This window comes from Chiloscyllium punctatum, chromosome 21, assembly GCF_047496795.1.
Source record: "Chiloscyllium punctatum isolate Juve2018m chromosome 21, sChiPun1.3, whole genome shotgun sequence".
In the NCBI taxonomy this organism is placed as follows: domain Eukaryota; kingdom Metazoa; phylum Chordata; class Chondrichthyes; order Orectolobiformes; family Hemiscylliidae; genus Chiloscyllium; species Chiloscyllium punctatum.
The window spans coordinates 897883-915858 of NC_092759.1; the positions used below are offsets into that span (position 1 = coordinate 897883).

At 48.7% G+C, this 17976-nt stretch overlaps 1 pseudogene; it reads right to left on the minus strand.

Moving 5' to 3' along the window:
- Nucleotides 1-2132: 2132 nt before the first annotated feature.
- Nucleotides 2133-16132, minus strand: LOC140492418 (hydroperoxide isomerase ALOXE3-like; annotated as a pseudogene).
- Between the last annotated feature and the right edge of the window lie 1844 nt (nt 16133-17976).

The following is a 17976-nucleotide window of genomic DNA, read 5'->3' on the forward strand; positions in this document are numbered from 1 at the left end:
ATGTGGGCGTACCTCAGTACCCAGGTAAATTATCCTGTAATTCCCTGCACTCACCTGTTCAGGTACATCATCCTGTACCTCCCTACACTTAACTGTACAGGTACATTATTCTAGAATCCCCTTCAGTTATCTGTACAGGTACATTATCCTACAAACCCACTCACTCACCTGTACATATACATTATCCTGTACTTCCCTGCACTCACCTGTACAGGTACATTATCCTGTAGTCCGCCTCACTCACCTGGACAGGTACATTATCCTGTACTTCCCTGCACTCACCTGTACAGGTACGTTTTGGGCGGCACGGTGGCACAGTGGTTAGCACTGCTGCCTCACAGCGCCAGAGACCCGGGTTCAATTCCCACCTCAGGCGACTGACTGTGTGGAGTTTGCACATTCTCCCCATGTCTGCGTGGGTTTCCTCCGGGTGCTCCGGTTTCCTCCCACAGTCCAAAGATGTGTAGGTCAGGTGAATTGGCCATGCTAAATTGCCCGTAGTGTTAGGTTAGGGGTATGGGTGGGCTGCGCTTCGGCGGGTCGGTGTGGACTTGTGGATTTACAATCTTTTGGATTGTAAAGGCCTATAGTGATTCAGAAGCAGTTGTCTGCTGCATTTGGGCATCTTTTCTCTGGGGTTTCGAGTGGAACTGAACTTTTAAAAATATGTAAATTTCCCTTCCTCGAAACTGTCTTGCGATGAAAGTGATACAATGCTACCCTCTGCTGATCGGGGGTTGCAACTGCATAAGTAGAGCGGACACGACCAAGGCATTCAGCAAGAGGCTGAATTAATTCAACACTGCAGGAGGCATCAGCAGGGCCACAGGATCTGCCTGGACAGAGAAAGGTGAGTAAGTCTTTAACAGAACTCTTTGGAAAACTTGGAGTCACGTCAATAAAGATCAAAACTATTTCCAAAAAAAACCCTCTGAATATGTTTATCTGAATGTTCTATGATTTGTGAAAATATGGCAAAATGTAAAAAGCTGAGAAAAGGAAAACACAGCTCTTTTACAAACATAATGTTGATGAGAATAGTGCAAATGGAGATTTACTCTGTATCTAACCCCATGCTGTCCCTGTCGTGGGAGTGTAAAATGGGGAACAGTGTAGAGAAGCTTTACACTGTGTGCTGTCCCTGTCCTGGTCCTGCTCCTGGCCCATACTTTTCCGAACATTTCTTATTCATGTACAGTACTTACCTAAATGTCTTTTAAATATTGTAATTGTACAGAGAGAGCTTTACTCTGTATCTAACTCCCTGCCCCAGGAGTGTTTAATGGGGGGACAGTGTAGAGAGAGCTTTACTCAGTATCTAACCCCGTGCTGTCCCTGTCCTGGGAATGTTTGATGGGGACAGTGTACACAGAGCATTACTCTGCATCTAACGCTGTGCTGTCCATGTCCTGGGAATGTTTAATGGCAGACAGTGTAGAGGGAGCTTTACTCTGAAGCTAACCTAATGCTGTCCCTGTCCTGGGAGTGTTTGATGGGGGGACAGTGTAGAGGTAGCTTTACTCTGTATCTAACCCCGTGCTGTCCCTGTCCTGGGAGTGTTTGATGGGGACAGTGCAGACAGAGCTTTACTCTGTATCAAACACTATGCTCCTTCTCAACCTCTCCCCTTGTCTGAGGTATGGTGACCCTCAGGTTAAACTCACCAATAGGTGTACTTTACGTAACCAAAGTCTACATGTTGCCACAACCACAGAGCAAATAGCATCAGTGCTTCTAAAGGGAAGTAGGAAAAGGAATTGGGATTTATGCTGCTGAGTTCAGATGAAGAGTGGGCTGTAAGGAGGGTCTGACAGACCATAAACAATAGGCCTGAAGGCCTCTTCCTGTGCTGGAAGTGCGAAGTAAGACTCTGTCTGTTACCTCCTGGAAATGTGTAGGATATTGAGACATTGTCCTGAAGCTTTGGAAGACACCAAGCCACTGATTGCAATGTAATAATCCTAATCATTTCGGATTTTAAATCCTCCAGTGGACACCACGTTTGGCCGCACCAAAAATAAACCGGAGTCACTCCCCACTCCTCTCCTGTCCCCAAATGATGGAACCCCCCCCCCCCCACAAGATGGTCATCAAGACCACACACTCGTCCTGGATTTAGGCCACTCTGCCCATTAGATGGTGACACTATTCTTGATGTTCGAGGGCGGGAGGTATTGGTATTCCAGAACCAGGGTCTCGTTACGCTCTTGGATCGTGCGATCGATCGCCCTCAGCTCCACCTGAGATTTCTCGATGACGGTCTTCGTGGCCTCCTCGGTGAAATATTCCCCGTAGCCGCCAGGTTTCCTCTGGGTGACAATCGAATGGTTTCTGTTCAGTTGGGTGCAGCTCTGGGAGGTGTGGGAGGCGCTGGGTGTTCACAACGGGATATGGGGTGACAGTCCCAGTGTATCAGGATCCTAGCAGAAAGGCCAAACAAGGCAATCACCACTTTAATGTGATTTAGGTGGGGCAAGGCTCAGGAGAGGTTATTAATGTTTCCATAACAAGTAATAGGACAGAGAGTACAAAAAGGGTCAGGAATCTAACTTCAGGCACAGCAGATAAGGAAAGGGAGGCAGTCTACGCAGGACTGAAAGTGTTGTCCACAAGTGATTAGATTAGATTCCCTACAATGTGGAAACAAGCTCTTCAGCCCAACAAGTCCACCCTCCGAAGAGTAACCCAACCAGACCCATTTCCCTCTGACTAACATTATTTAGCAGGGGCAATTCACCTGACCTGCATATCTTTGGACTGTGGGAGGAAACCCACACAGACACCGGGAGAACGTGCAAACTCCACACAGACAGTCGCCTGAGGCTGGAATCGAACCTGGGACCCTGGTGCTGTAAGGCAGTAGTGCTAACCACTGACCCACCACGATGGAACCAAAATTAATCAGGCATTTTTGCACAAGTCAAGTTCGGAAACACAGGCTCAACCGGGATTTGATCTATCGCAAGCTTGCGTAGTCGAAGACCCAAAGCAAGAGTCATACCCCTAGTCCAACAAGCCACATGCATATTGTCTATGAAGCAAGGTAAATGAGCTTGTAGCATAGATTGAATTTGGCACGTATGATGTTGTGGTTATCATGGAGACGTGGTTGTAATGGGATCAGGTCCGGGAACTAAATATCCAAAGATACGTGTCCTTTCAAAGGACAGACAGATGGCAGAGGGTTTGCCATGTTTGTAAGAAATGAAGTTAAATTGATAGCAATACACGATTGGAAGGAGTATAATCTATCTGGGCAGAGTTGAGGAATCGCAGAGGATTAAAAAACCCTGATGGGAGTTACATATTGGCTTCCTGGCAGGAGTCAGGATGTGGGGAAGAAAATAAATTAGGGAGAAAGGCCAGTCTTGTGAGAAAAGCATGATTACAATAATCTTGAGGGACCTCAATATGCAGGTGGGCTGAGATAATCAGTGCAACCCAAGAAAAGGAATTTGTGGAATGGCTATGGGATGGTCTTTTTTTGGAGCAGCTTGTGATAGAAGCCACAGTTCTGTATATGATGATGTGTAATGAGGCAGACTTGATTAGGGAGCTTGTGGTGAAGGAACCTCTAGGGGGCAGTGATGCTATTAGGAGAAGGGACTGCAGACGCTGGAGATCAGAGTCGAGAGTGTGGTGCTGGAAAAGCACAGCAGGTCAGGCAGCGTCCGAGGAGCAGGAGAGTCGACACTTCAGGCAAAAGCTCTTCATTGGGAATGAGGCTTGTGAGCCGGGGCTGAGAGATAAATGGGAGGGGGGTGGGGCTGGGGGGGAAGGGAGCTGAGAATGCAACAGGTAGATGTAGGTAGGGGAGAAGGTGATAATTCGGAGAGGAGAGTGGAGCGGATAGATGGGAAAGGTGACGGACAGGTCAAGAGGGCGGTGCCAAGTTGGAGGGTGGAGACTGGGGGGAGGGGAAATGAGGAAACTGGTGAAATCCACATTAATGCCCCAAAGACAGTGACGATAATCCTGATAGAATTCACGCTGCAGTTTGTGAGGTAGAAACTGGAATCAGATGGTATGACAACTGGGTAAAAGGTGACTCTAAAGACATGAGGGAGGAGCTGGCCAGAGTTGATTGGAAGGGGAGCCTGGCAGGGAAGATGGTGGAGCAGCAATGGCTTCTGGGGTAATTCATCCCAAGGAAGAAAAAACGTGTTAAGGGGAGGACAAGGGGAGCGTGGCTGACAAGGGAAGTCAGGAACAGCATAAAACCGAAACAAAACCTGCCTAATGTGGTGGAAGTCTTTAAAAACCAGCAGAGGACAACTAAAAGAAGCAATAAGGGGAAAGAGATGACATATCGCTGCAGCTGAAGAGCCCTCAGCTGATGGCGATATCTGTTTTGGGATAATTATGTGTGAATTCTTTGTATAAATACCAGGGGCTAGTACATATTGGGCTGTGAGTTTTATGGAATGTGATTAACAAAGCTGTTGGTTCTAAGTGTGGACTGGGATTCTGTTCAAATACAGTTATATTCTCATGTATTCCTGGGCCCTACGCTCTGGAATTTCTTCCCAAAACCCTCTCCCTGTCCTTTTCAAGCTGACCTCTTTGACTAAATGGCCCTGATCCAATGGCTCCTTATGTGCCTCGAGGCCGGACGTTGTTTGCTAGACTCTCCTGGGTTGTTTACACTATAGAAGGCGCTATTTAAATGCAGATTGTTTGGTTCCAAGTTGACTGGGTAGCTCCTCACCATTCCAGGCTGGGGGCGGTTGAGGGTCAAGGAAACAGCCCATCTGGATGCAGGACTGGCTGATGTTTGGCAGAGATTCCACGATGTGTTCCATCGACACGGTCCCCTTTTCGGACGGAGGGGGCTTCCTCATGGAGATGGGCGCCCCAATCCTCCTGTTCGAAAAAGGAAAGGAAACCAGACTCAGTCAAGCAGAAAGACAGGAAGGGCTTTCCTTCAACAGTGGGAGCTCTCCCTGCCCTGAAACAGATCCATCAAGGATTCTCCCAGAACTGGATTCCAATATCCCAGGTCATTGCTGCTTACAGCAGAGGTTAAAAATCACACAACACCAGGTTATAATCCAACAGGTTTAACTGGAAGCACTAACTTTCGGAGCGCCGCTCCTTCATCAGGTGATTGTGCTCCAGAATCCCACTGAAATGGGTTCAAATTTACATCCTGCACCTACAGCCTACACGTTCAAGTGCAGGAGTGAATCAAGGAACTGTTAAACATTGACGCATTAACAGCGCAGTCCTCGATTCCAGTCTCCTCCTTCGCTAGTCACTCCGGTGATAGACCGATCTGGGAAAAATGAGCTTCAGTAATATCCCATGAGTCAATCCTCCATCAGCTCATTGCGAATATGGATCTGGGCAGTTCGAAAGAAGTTTGAGGTTTCCCATGCTTTGAAGTAATGACAAGCACCTCAGCTTCACAGAGCTGTCGGGGTCTACCGCACAGAAAAAGGTCCTTCAGCCCATTGAGTCTGTGCCAATCAAAAGGAACTACCTCACTACTCTAATCCCATTTTCCAGCACTTGGTCAATGTCTTGGCATTGTGAATGCACCCTGAATTCTTCAATGTTCTGCAGTTTCTTCCCAGACCACCCTTACACGCACTGAGTTCCAGACTCCTGGGTAAACATTCCATCCCCTGTAAACCTCCTGCCCCTTGCAGTCAAGCCCCTGATCAATGATTCCCTCCATCAAGGTGGAAAAGGTTCTTCCTGTCTGCCCCGTCCATGGTCCTCACAGCTTTCCACATCTCAATCATGTCTCCTCTCAATCTCCTCCACTCCAGAGAAAACAGCCCTAAACTGTTCATCGCTGAAACTCTCCAGCCCAGGCAAACATTCTCGTAAATCTGTCTAGCCCAGGGCAACACCCTGGTGAATCTTCTCTGCACCCTCCACCGTCATCACATCCTTCCTATAAGATGTATTTCCAGAACCGTGTACTGTATCCTGAATTCCATTCTTCCCAACACCATATCTGCTATTTATTTTTGAGTGGGGGCAAGGTCTATATGTGCCTCTCCAGTGTTTCCTTATTTGTCATCCCTCCAACCAATTCACTGTAACTGGACCCACATGCACCATTTTCTCTCCAAGTTCATACCACACTCGGTGGAAAAACAATTGCCCTTCATGTCTTTTTAAATTCTTTCTTCTCTCACCTTAAAAATGTGTCCCCTAGTCTTGAAAACCCCCACTCTAGGGAAAAGGCACCTGCCGTTCATCTTATATATACCCCACGTGATTTAGTAAATGGCTGTAAGGTCACCCCTCGACCTCATATGCTCCAGTGGAAAAAGTCCAAGTCTATCAAGCCTGTCCTTCTAACTCAAACCCTCCAACAGCCTGGCAAATCTCTTCTGAACCCTGTCCAGTTTAATAGGATCCTTCCTATAACAGGGCAACCAGAACAGGATGCAATACTCCAGAAGAGGCCTAACCAACATCTTGTACAACAGAATCATAGATTCCCTACAGTGTGGGAACAGGCCCTTTGGCCCAACAAGTCCACACCGACCCTCCGAAGAGTATCCCACCCAAACCCATTTCCCTACCGTATTACTGTATATTTACCCCTGACTAATGCACCTAACCTACACATCCCTGGGCACTGTGGGACAACTTAGCATGGTCAAATCACCCAACCTGTACATCCTTGGATTGTGGGAGAAAATTGGAGCACCCGGAGGAAACCCATGCAGACACGGGGAGAATGGGCAAAGTCCACACAGACAGTCACCCGAGGCTGGAAACGAACCTGGGTCCCTAGCTCTGTGAGGTAACAGTGCTAACCTCTGAGCCACCGTTCAAAGAATTATGTATCTAAACCTTAGGTTAGTATGGACTTGTTGGGCCAAAGGGCTTGTTTCCACACTGTAGGGAATCTAACCTAATTAATTAATTTTGGAAAGTCCTTTCCAAAAGCCAGGAGAGGCTGAATGGCCTTCTGTGATTCAGTGAGCTACTACGGTTTCACAGGTCAAGAGCTAGTTTACATCTAATTACCAGAGATCTTAATGTCTTGAAATCCAACTTCAGGCCTGAAGCTCATGGTCATCCAGGACTTGCCAATCCTTTAGGTAGTAGAATGTTACCACATTAGTTACAAACCTAAAGGCCATGTTAAAACAGGTTAACAATCAGCGCGGATTGCAAAAACACAAAATGCTGTGCCCTTTCTCCTTCTTCATTGAGTGATGTGGTTGTTAATATCCTCATCCCCACCTGCCAGCCTTTGCACACACCCTATGATCCCCTGACTGATTCAAAATCTCTCTCTGTATCTCAGCCTTGAATGCTTTTCTCACCCCACAATTGCTTCTTTTGAAGCTCCCTCTGGTTGTCGATCCTTTTCCCGTGGGGCCATAGTAGCCCCCTATCGACTCGTGATCTTGAAAACTTCCATCAAATCTCCTCTTAGCCTTCCCCTTTCCAAGGATGGCAGCCCCAGCATCTCTTGTCACAAGTGTCTCACTCCTGGAACCATTCCACCAGAGGTGCTCGGAGCTGCATGCAGTTATTTCTGAATACCGTCTGACTTGAACCTTACCCCAATGGGGGAATCAGCCTCCATTCCTTTTGCGTGCCTGTCCCTTTTGTGACACGTGCACACGTTGCATTAATCTCTCAGTTATATTAGTGAGGTTTGCTCACACACAGGGAGCTTCCAATTTCCTTGCCTCACTGTGAGACCCCCTATTTTTCACTTATGAACGAGGGGGTTACTTAACTCAGTTGGCTGGCTTGCTATGCAGAGTAACACCGCATAAACACAGGAGCAGGTCAGAGACTTGGGAATACTGCGGTGAGTAACTCACCTCCTGACCCCCCCCAAAGTCTATCCATCAGCTACAAGACACAAGTCAGGAGTGTGATGGAATGCCCCCGCCACTTGCCTGGATGGGGGCAGCTTCAACAACGCCCAAGAAAGCTTGACACCATCCAGGGACAAAGCAACCCGCTTGATTGGCACCACATCCACAAACATCCACTCCCTCCACCACCAGCGCCCAATAGCAGCAGTGTCTTCTATCTACAAGATGCACTGCAGAAATTCACTAAAGATCCTCAGACAGCACCTTCCAAACCCACGACCACTTCCATCTACAAGGACAAGGGCAGCAGCTACTTGGGAACCCCAGCCCCCTGCAAGTTCCCCTCCAAGCCACTCACCACCCTGACTTGGAAACATACCACTGTTCCCTCACAGTCATTGGGTCAAAATCCTGGGATTCCCTCCCTACCAGCATTGTGGGTCAACCCACAGCAAGTGGACTGCAGCGATTCAAGATGGCAGCTCACCACCACCTTCTCAAGGGCAAATAGGGATGGGCGATCAATGCTGGCCAGCCAGCGATGCCCAAGTCCCACAAATGAATTAAAAAACATACAACGTGGGTTTGATTCCCACATTGGCTGTGGTCACTATGAAGGATTCTCCTGCTCAACCTCTCCCCTTGCCTGAGGTGTGGTCATCAATCGCCTCCCTCACGAGAGAGCAGCCCTGTGGCCTGGTGAGACTGTGGCGACTTGTACTCTACTTGTGAATCGCAGACCATATCAACAGGCCATCATCCTTGTATTAGTAGCCGTTGAGTTCTGCGACTCCATACTGCTGCAAGCGGTCTGGCAGACACAGCGACTGGTAGGTCAAGGGATCGAGCTCTTTCCAAGCGAGTGCAAAGCAACTCTCAGTTCTGATGCCAAACGCCTGTGGAGTGAACACAAGAGATTGGGGTCAAAGATGCAACACGGGACTGCAAGCAACATCCTCTCTAAGCTACTCAGAAACTGGCAGAAAGAGCGAGCGATTGAGTTCCGGAGTCCTGAGGTCATGTTGCAGTTGTATAAGACTCTGGTGCGGCCGCATCTGGAGTATTTTGTGCAGTTTTGGTCGCCATACTATAGGAAGGATGTGGAGGCACTGGAACGGGTACAGAGGAGGTTTACCAGGATGTTGCCTGGTATGGTAGGAAGATCGTATGAGGAAAGGCTGAGGCACTTGGGGCTGTTCTCATTGGAGAAAAGAAGGTTTAGGGGAGATTTGATAGAGGTGTACAAGATGATTCGGGGTTTAGGTAGGGTTGACCGTGAGAACCTTTTTCCACGTATGGAGTCAGCTATTACAAGGGGGCATAGCTTTAAGTTAAGGGGTGGTAGGTATAGGACAGATGTTAGGGGTAGATTCTTTACTCAGCGAGTTGTGAGTTCATGGAATGCCCTGTCAGTAGCAGTGGTGGACTCTCCCTCTTTATGGGCATTTAAACGGGCATTAGATAGGCATATGGAGGATAGTGGGCTAGTATAGGTTAGGTGGGCTTGGATCGGCACAACATCGAGGGCCAAAGGGCCTGTACTGCGCTATATTCTTCTATGTTCTATGTTCTATGTCACTCAAAAGAAGTGAAATATCGACTGGGGCTATCTCCCTGAATGGTACAATCCAAGGCGATGTAGGAGAGTAACAGGCACGACGCTCTCTCTAACTCTCTCACTCTACTGCCGTTCTGTTGTGAGCCCAAAATATCGATGCTTTTTGATCAACCTGTTCAGAAATGGTATCACACCCCTCTGGAACAGGTGGGACCTGAATCCAAACCTCCTGGCTCAGAGGTAGGACACTAACACTGCACCACAAGAGCCCCTGGGCCCAACCTAGATGCTTACTAACTGGATACACCGTAGGGATCATCTCTAATATGGGACCCCCCCACTCCAACCATCACCCCTTGACTTTGAATGGTGTTACCCTTGCTGAATACCTCACTATCAACATCCTGGCAGAATAGACCGTTGACCAAAGACTGAAATGGATCAGCCGTATAGATACAAAGGCCACAAGTGCAGGTCAGAGGCTAGGAATCCTGCAGCGAGTAACTCACTTCCTGACTACTGAAACCTGTCCACTATCCACAAGTCAGAAGTGTGATAGAGAAGCTAGAAGCAGGGAGGTTGTTTCCACTGGCGGATGAAACTAGAACGAAGGGGCATAGCCTGAAAACGAGGGGGGACTGAGCTGAGGAGGAATACCTTCAACCAAAGGGTTGTGGATCTGTGGAATTCCCTGACCAGGGAAGCCGTTGAGGCCACCTCGTTGAATGTTTTTAAGGCAGAGTTAGACAGATTTTCGAACAGCAAAGGAATTAAGGGTTAGGGTGAGCGGGTGGGTAAGTGGAGCTAAGGCCATGAAAAGATCAGCCATGATCTTATTGAATGGCGGAGCAGACTCGAGGGGTCAGATGGAATAGTCCACCATTTGCCTGGACGGGTACAGCTCCAAAAATATGCAAGAAACTCAATACAGTCCAGGACAAAGCAGCACACTTGACTGGCACCACCAACGCTCAGTAGCATCAGTGCATGCCCATCTCCAAGATGCACTGCAGGAACTCACCAAAAATCCTCAGACAGCACCTTCCAAAGCCATGGCCACTTCCATCTAGAAGGACAAGGGCGGCAGATACATGGGAACACTGCCCCCTGCAAGTTCCATGCCAACTCATTCACACATTGGAGAGAAACCTTCAGGGTGGAGCCTTGGTGAAATTTCTGTAGTGCGATTTGTTGACGGCACACACTACTGCTACACGGGTTGGACGTGGGTGAGGCAAATCGGGCCCGGCTGGCTTGAATATTAAAAATATGAGTGTCCTAAAGTTGTGTGTGGAGAGATTGGCCAGGCAAAGGTTTGGTAAGGAAGCTGGAAGTGAAGGTATATATACTTGCCATAAAGGCGTCCCAGACTGATTCCAGGGATGGTAGGAGTGATATATGAGTTGAGATGAGGAACTATATTCACTGAAGTCTAGAAGAATGAGAGGGGCATCTCACAGAAACCCATAAAATTCTGACAGGCAGGAGGGATGACTGAGGGGAATCCAGAACCAGGGAATCACAATTTAAGGAAACGAGTGTAGGCTCTTTAGGATGGAGTTGAAGAATAATATCTTTGCCCAGAGAGTGGGAGCCTGAGGAATTCTCTGCTACAGAGAAGGATCAAGGTCAAAACATTGACTTTTTCCAAGAAGGAGTTAGTTATAGTCCATAGGGCCAAAGGGAGAAAATGGGAATAGAGTTGGATGAGATTCCCTACAGTGTGGAAACAGGCCCTTTGGCCCAACAAATCCACTCTAACCCTCCAAAGAGTGACCCACCAAGACCCATTTCCCTCTGACTAATGCACCTAATGCTATGGGTAATTTAATATGGCCAATTCATCCTAACCTGCACATCTTTGAACTGTGGGAGGAGACCAGACACAGGGAGAATGTGCAAACTCCACACAGACAGTCACCTGAGGCTGGAATTGAACCTGGGACCCTGGTGCTGTGAGGCAACAGTGCTAACCACTGAGCCACTGTGCCCCCCCCCCCCACAGTGGAGCAGCATTGAAGGGATGAATGGCCTACTCCTGCTCATATTGTCTATGCTTCTGTTTATAAAGTGAGAGGGCCAGAGCAGTGAACTGTTGGTCTTGCAGTGAGCAGATTTCCTTAACCCAGAATGCATTGCTATCTGTGACATGGAGCTATTGGGAGAAGATGGGCAGGGTAAGGGAAGGGTGTAGACAGGCCCAGTACTCTTCCTGTTACTTCACAAGGCACTTCGAATACCTCTGGGCTTTTGCTGTTTTAAATCAGAGGCATCTTCACAACGTAGAATCAATTCATCATTGAGTCGTTACAGCGTGGAAGCTGGCCATTCAACCTATCGAGTCCACACCGACCCTCTGAAGAGCATCCCACCCAGAACCATCCTTTACCCTATCCCTGTAACCCTGTATTTCCCCATGGCTAATCTATCTAACCTGCACATCCCTGGACACTATAAGACAATTTAGTATGGCCAATCCTTCCTAACCTGCACCTCCCTGGACACTATGAAACAATTTGGCACAGCCAATCCACCCTAATCTGCACATCACGAGATGCTATGAGACAATTTAACACGGCCAATCCACCCTAACCTACACATCTTTGGACTGTGGGAGGAAACCCATGCAGACATGGGGAGAATATGCAAACTCCACACAGACAGTTACCCGAGTTAGCACTGCTGCCTCACAGCACCAGAGACCCAGTTCGATTCCACCCTCAGGCGAATGTCTGTGTGGAGTTTGCACATTCTCCCTGTGTCTGCGTGGGTTTGCTCCAGGTGCTCTGGTTTACTCCCACAGTCCAAAGATGTGCGGATTAGGGTGGATTGGCCATGGGAAGTTATCCTGTAGTGTTCACGATGTGCAGGCTAGGTGGGCTAACTATACTAAATGTGAGGTGAGAGATATTTGATCCTTATTATTGCGAAAGTTGATGTAGCTCAGTTGGCTGGATGGTTAGTTTATAAAGCGGTGTGATATCAACAGCAGTGGCTCAATTCCCGTCACTGGCTGAGGTTACAGTGAAGGGCTCTCCTTTTCAACCTCACCCTTTACTGAGGTTTGGTGGTCCTCAGGTTAAGTCACCACTTCTCAGTCGCCTGTCCTTGATGAGAGAGCAGCCCTATGGTCTGGTAAGACTATGGAGACATAAAAACAACATTATTATTGTCACATGTACCAGATACAGGAAAGTTGGGGTGCTCCTTGGAAGGTCGGTGCAGATTCTGTTGGGCTGAATGGCCTCCTTCTGCACTGCAGGGATTCTATGAATTTTCCCCATCTTAACAAATTGATCAAAATGCTTTGGTACAACACTGAAGGAGTTACACGAAACTCAACCCACCTTGTTAATACGTCCATCTGGACCCAACAAGTCCGTTCGGCTTTTGACGTTGATGTGCATCGTGTCTCTCACTTGAGGAGCCAGGAGCTGAAACGTGAACACAGAATTCAGAGGAAAGTAGAGTTGAGGTTTACCAGATGAGCCAACGATCACATTGAATGGTGGAGCAGACTCAATGAGCTGGAGGCAGGGGGAAGTGAGTCACCACCAAATAGTGACAACAAACAGTTAAACTGATTTGAAAGGACACAAAGACCTTCACATCATAAGGTGAGTTGTACGAGGCTGACTGGGGGAGGTGATGGCTTATCGCTGGGCTATTAATCTGGAGATTAATATTCTCAGAATTATGTAATGTTCTGGGAAGGAACAAATTCCTGCAGGCGCTGGGAAGCTGGCTTCAAATCCCGTCACGGCAGATGGTGGAACCTTTGTCCCTCAGAGGTGGCTCAGTGGTTAGCACTGCTGCCTCACAGGCCAGGGTTTGATTCCAGCCTCGTGTGGAGTTTGCATGTTTTCCCCCATGTCTGCGTGGGTTTCCTCCCACTATCACAAAGACGTGGAGGTTAGGGTGGATTGGCCATGCTAAATTGCCCATAGTGTTCAGGAATGTGTAGATTAGGTGCATTAGTCAGGGGTAAATGTAGAGGGGGGCATGGTTCAGGGTGCGATACGCTTTGGAGGGTCAGTGTGGACGTGTTGGGCCAAATGACCTGCTTCCACACTCTAGGGATTCTATGGAGAAAGTGAGGACTGCAGATGTTGGAGATCAGAGTGTGGTGCTGGAAAAGCACAGCTGGTCAGGCAGCATCCGAGGAGCAGTGGAATCAATGTTTCGGGTAAAAGCCCTTCATCAGGAATGAGGTTTGTGGGCATAGGGTGCTGAGAGATGGCTGAATGGGGCTTGGGGGGAAGGTAGCTGGGAAGTCGATTGGGTGTGAAGGTGGAGCAGGTCGAAGGGGAAGGTGGAGCAGTTATGTGGGAAGGAAGATACACAGGTCAAGAGGGCAGTATTAAAACCCTTGAGATCCTGCACTCCTCTTTAAACAAGCAACGCTTCCCAGGGGATGCCTCCTTGGGCCCGCAGTGTACCTTGTAGATGGGGTGCACGGATGGCAGCTGCCGGACGGTGGCAAGGCAGAAGGTCTCGGTGAGCAGGTGAGTCTACAGAAGGTGGGAGACCAGCTCGAAGTGTTGGCTGTCGCCGTCCCGCACCCAGATCTTGGCCAACAGCCAATCGAGCTCTGTGTCCGAAGGCAGGAACGTGGGGTTGGCTCTTCCTGGCATCTGCTTCAGCTGCGAGAGACGTCAAGGTGGGGCATCACCAGACCCGCGCAGCAACAACAACCTGCGCCCACCCCCTCCCTGATCAAAATCTGACGCCATGTCACATGTGGTGGGGGGAGGTGGGGGGGGGGGGTGCAGTGGCTGATTGAAGGCTTCTGGGAGTGGAGTGGGGAGGGGTCTGGAACTGGACCAGAAGAGAGAAAGCTGAAACGTTTCAGGGAGAAGATTCCTGGCTTCCATCCCAGCACTGGGGCTATTAACATTGGAGAGGTGCATTTGGTGGGGGGATGGGTGCTCGCGGACGTGGAAGTCCCAGCACTCCTGAGCAGTTGTGTGCAACATTCTGTCCGACCCTGTGAGGGTGTGCGCACAGCCACCAAGGCATCAACGTCCACCTCTCGTGAACATGGCACCCATTGCTGACTGGGCTTGTGCACCGGAGACCTACCAACACTCTACACCTTCACTGCCCAGTGTTTTACTTGAGCGGGGTTTCTTCCCCCCGGGTCAGCAGAGGGAAAATCCGCTGCAAGTTGCCACGGCAACTTGAACCAGCTGAAAATCCACGTGGACCGAACACGGGGAACGCCTGAGAAATTCAGCAGGTCCAGCAGCATCCGTGAGAGAGAGAGAGATGGAGTTAACGTTTCGATTTCTGCCTAACTCTGAAGAAGAAAGTTTGAGGAAGAGTCATACTGGATTTGAAACGTTAACTCTACATCACTTGTGGCATGGTGGTAGTGTCCTTACCCTGGACCAAGAGGCCTGTGTTCAGGTGTCCCCGCTCCAGGGGTATGTAATAATCTTACTCAACAGGTTGGTTAGAAGGATAGGTTAAATTAAAAACAAAACTCTTGCTTCTCTCTCTCCCGCAGATGGCTGCCAGATCTTATAAAGTCATAGAGCACAGAATGAGACCCTTCGGCCCAACCTGTCCTTGCTGACCAGGTTTCCAAAACTGAACTAATCCCATTTGCCTGCATTTGGCCCTTATCCCCCAAAACCTTTCCATGTGCCTGTCCAACTGTCATTTAAACATTCCATCACTTCCTCTGGCAGCTCATTCCATACACACACCATCCTCTGCGTGAAAAAGTTGCCCCCTCAGGTCCCTTTTAAATCTTTCCCTTCTCACCTCAAACCTGGGCCCTCTAGTTTTGGATGCCCCTACCCTGGGGAAAATGACCTTGCCTACTTACCCTATCTGTGCCCCTCATGATTTTATAAACCTCTGTAAGGTCACCCCTCAGCCTCTGACTCCAGGGAAAACAGCCCCAGCCTATTCAGCCTCTCCCCATAGCTCAAACGCTCCAACCCTGGCAACATCCTTGTAAATCTTTTCTGATCCCTTTCAGGTTTCACAACGTCCTTCCGATAGCAGGGAGACCAGAATTGAATGCAGTACTCTAAAAGTGGCCTCACCAATGTCCTGTACAACCACAGCATGACTTCCCAACTCCTGTACTCAATGTTTTGACCAATGAAGGCAAGTTGTCTCTGGGTTTGAAGTTTCCAGCCTCCGCAGCATTCCGATTTATTGGAATCCCTCTGAGACAGACCGCAGCATTCTCTCTTACATTCTTTCTGGTTCTGCAGGAGTTAGAGGCCCTTGTCCACCCGGAAAGTCAATGCTGCGATCAGCAAGAGACATCGGAGCGGTTTCACAAGCAGGCAATTTAGATGGATCATTGGACAGGAATTAAAATTGGGAATGCTCCAAGAGGTTTGGTGGGATGGGTGCTTTGCCCAGGTTTTGGAAGGGGCTGCTGCAAGGCCATGGGAGGGGTGTGGGATGGTGACAGTGATATCGGCGGGCTAGCCCATGGCCTGGGTCTGCTGTTACTCACCTGGATAGCGATTGGCACCATTCAGTTCTGTTGGTCAAGGTGAAGCAGGCACAGGGCTGCTGTGAGGTCCTGCTGAATGCCATTGATGACATTGGCTGGACCTCGGTCCAGCATCCCATAATTCACGATGAAGACTTTTCCATCCTGCAGCGGACATGGAAAGACACCAAGACAAGTGCTGAACAATCACGGGGTCATCCAACTACAGTGTCTTAGAATCATACAGAAGAGGCCCTTCAGCCCATTGAGTCAAAACTACTCAAAACCTACACTTTCCAGCACTTGGCCCATGTTATGTTGGTATGAGAGTGGCATGGTGGCTCAGTGGTTAGCACTGCTGCCTCATAGTGCCAGGGACCTGGGTTCTATTTCACCCTCAGGTGACTGTCTGTGTGGAGTTTGTACGTTCTCCCCCGTGTCTGCATGGGTCCCCCTCTGGGTGCTCCAGTTTCCTCCCAAGGTCCAAAAGCGTGCAAGTTCGGTGGGTTGGCTGTGCCAAATTTCCCACAGTGTACAGGCTAGGTGGAGTAGCCACGGGAAATATAGGGATAGTATGGAATGCTATTCGGAGGGTTGGTGAGGACTTGATGGGCCAAGTGGCCTGCTTCCACACTGTGGGGAATCAAGTACTCCCAGATCAGGGCTGTGAGCTTTCCTGCCTCTACTACCCTCCCAGGCAATGCATCTTAGATTCTCACCAACCAACTTTCCTCAAATCCCCTCACCTTAACATTTTTCCCCTCATGAATGTCGCTTCAACTAAGGACAATGGTTGTTTCCTAAACATCTGTCCAATGCTTCATTATCTTGTATACCTCAGTCAGGTTCCGCCACGCTGTCAATCCTCTCAGTTCTAAAGAAAACAACTCAAGCGCTGTGGGTGGCACAGCGACTCAGTGGTTAGCACTACTGCCTCACAGTGCCAGGGACCCGGGTTCAATTCCACCCTTGGGCGATTGTCTGTGTGGAGTTTGCGCCTTCTCCCCGTGTCTGCGTGGGTTTCCTACAATAGTCCGAAAATGTGCAGGTTAGGTGGAAGGGCCATTCTAAATTACCTGTAGTGTCCAGGGCTGTGTAAGGTAGGTGGGTTACCCATGGAAAATGTGGGGCCTGAGTGGGATGCTTGAGTTGTGACTCAATGGGACAAATGGCCTCTTTCTGCACTGTAGGGAATCTATGATTTTTTTGCAGCTTCTCTTCATATCCAAGCTGTTCCATACCAGACATCAATTTGGATCTCCTGTTGGTGCAGAGATCCAGTCCTTCCACTTAGGGAGGATGTGGGATTACACTCTCGCTCCAAATTCTACCTCATACCAAGTCCCACTTTCCCAGCACCTTTTGTGCCCCCACCCCAGGATTGGGGAGAAGTAGAAGGAGCAACCATGATAAAATTCCAGTGGAAGTGACATTGCTGCTCTGAGCTCCATTTTCAGGAAGTCAGGTTCGGGTCTAGTTCCATCAACTCCATGTTTTTTTCTGGTTTATCCCTTTGACATTAAGTCTGCACTTGACTGAGTGTGGCATCAAGGAGCCCGAACAAAACTGGAATCAATGGGAAAACTTTCCACTGGTTGGAGTAATAGCCTGCACAAATTAAGATCTTTATTGGAGGTCAGTCATTTCAGCTCCAAGAAATCTCTGTAAGAGTTCCACAGGGTAGTGTCCTATGCCCAAATATCCGAGGTCAAGGGATGACTTTTAGAGGTTTATAAAATCACGAGGGGCATAATTAAGCTGAATAGCAAAGATCTTTTCCCAAGGTTAGGGGAAATTCAAAAGTAAACACATAATTTTAAGGTGAGAGGAAAAGATTTAAAAGGGACATAAGGGAAAGCTATATCACACAGAGGGTGTTTCATATGTGGAATGAATTGCCAGGTAAAGTGGTAGATGCGGGTACAGTTACAACATTTAAAAGACATTTGGACAGGTACAAGAATGGGAAAGGTTTAGAGGGATATGTACCAAATGCAGGCAAATGGGACAGGTTTAGTTTGGAAAAACTGATCGGCACGGACAGTTTGGACCACAAGGTCTATGAGTCTATGACTCTATCGTCAGCTGCTTCATCACTGACCATCCTTACACCATATTGTCAGAAGTGGGCATGCTCATTAATGATTACTTGATGT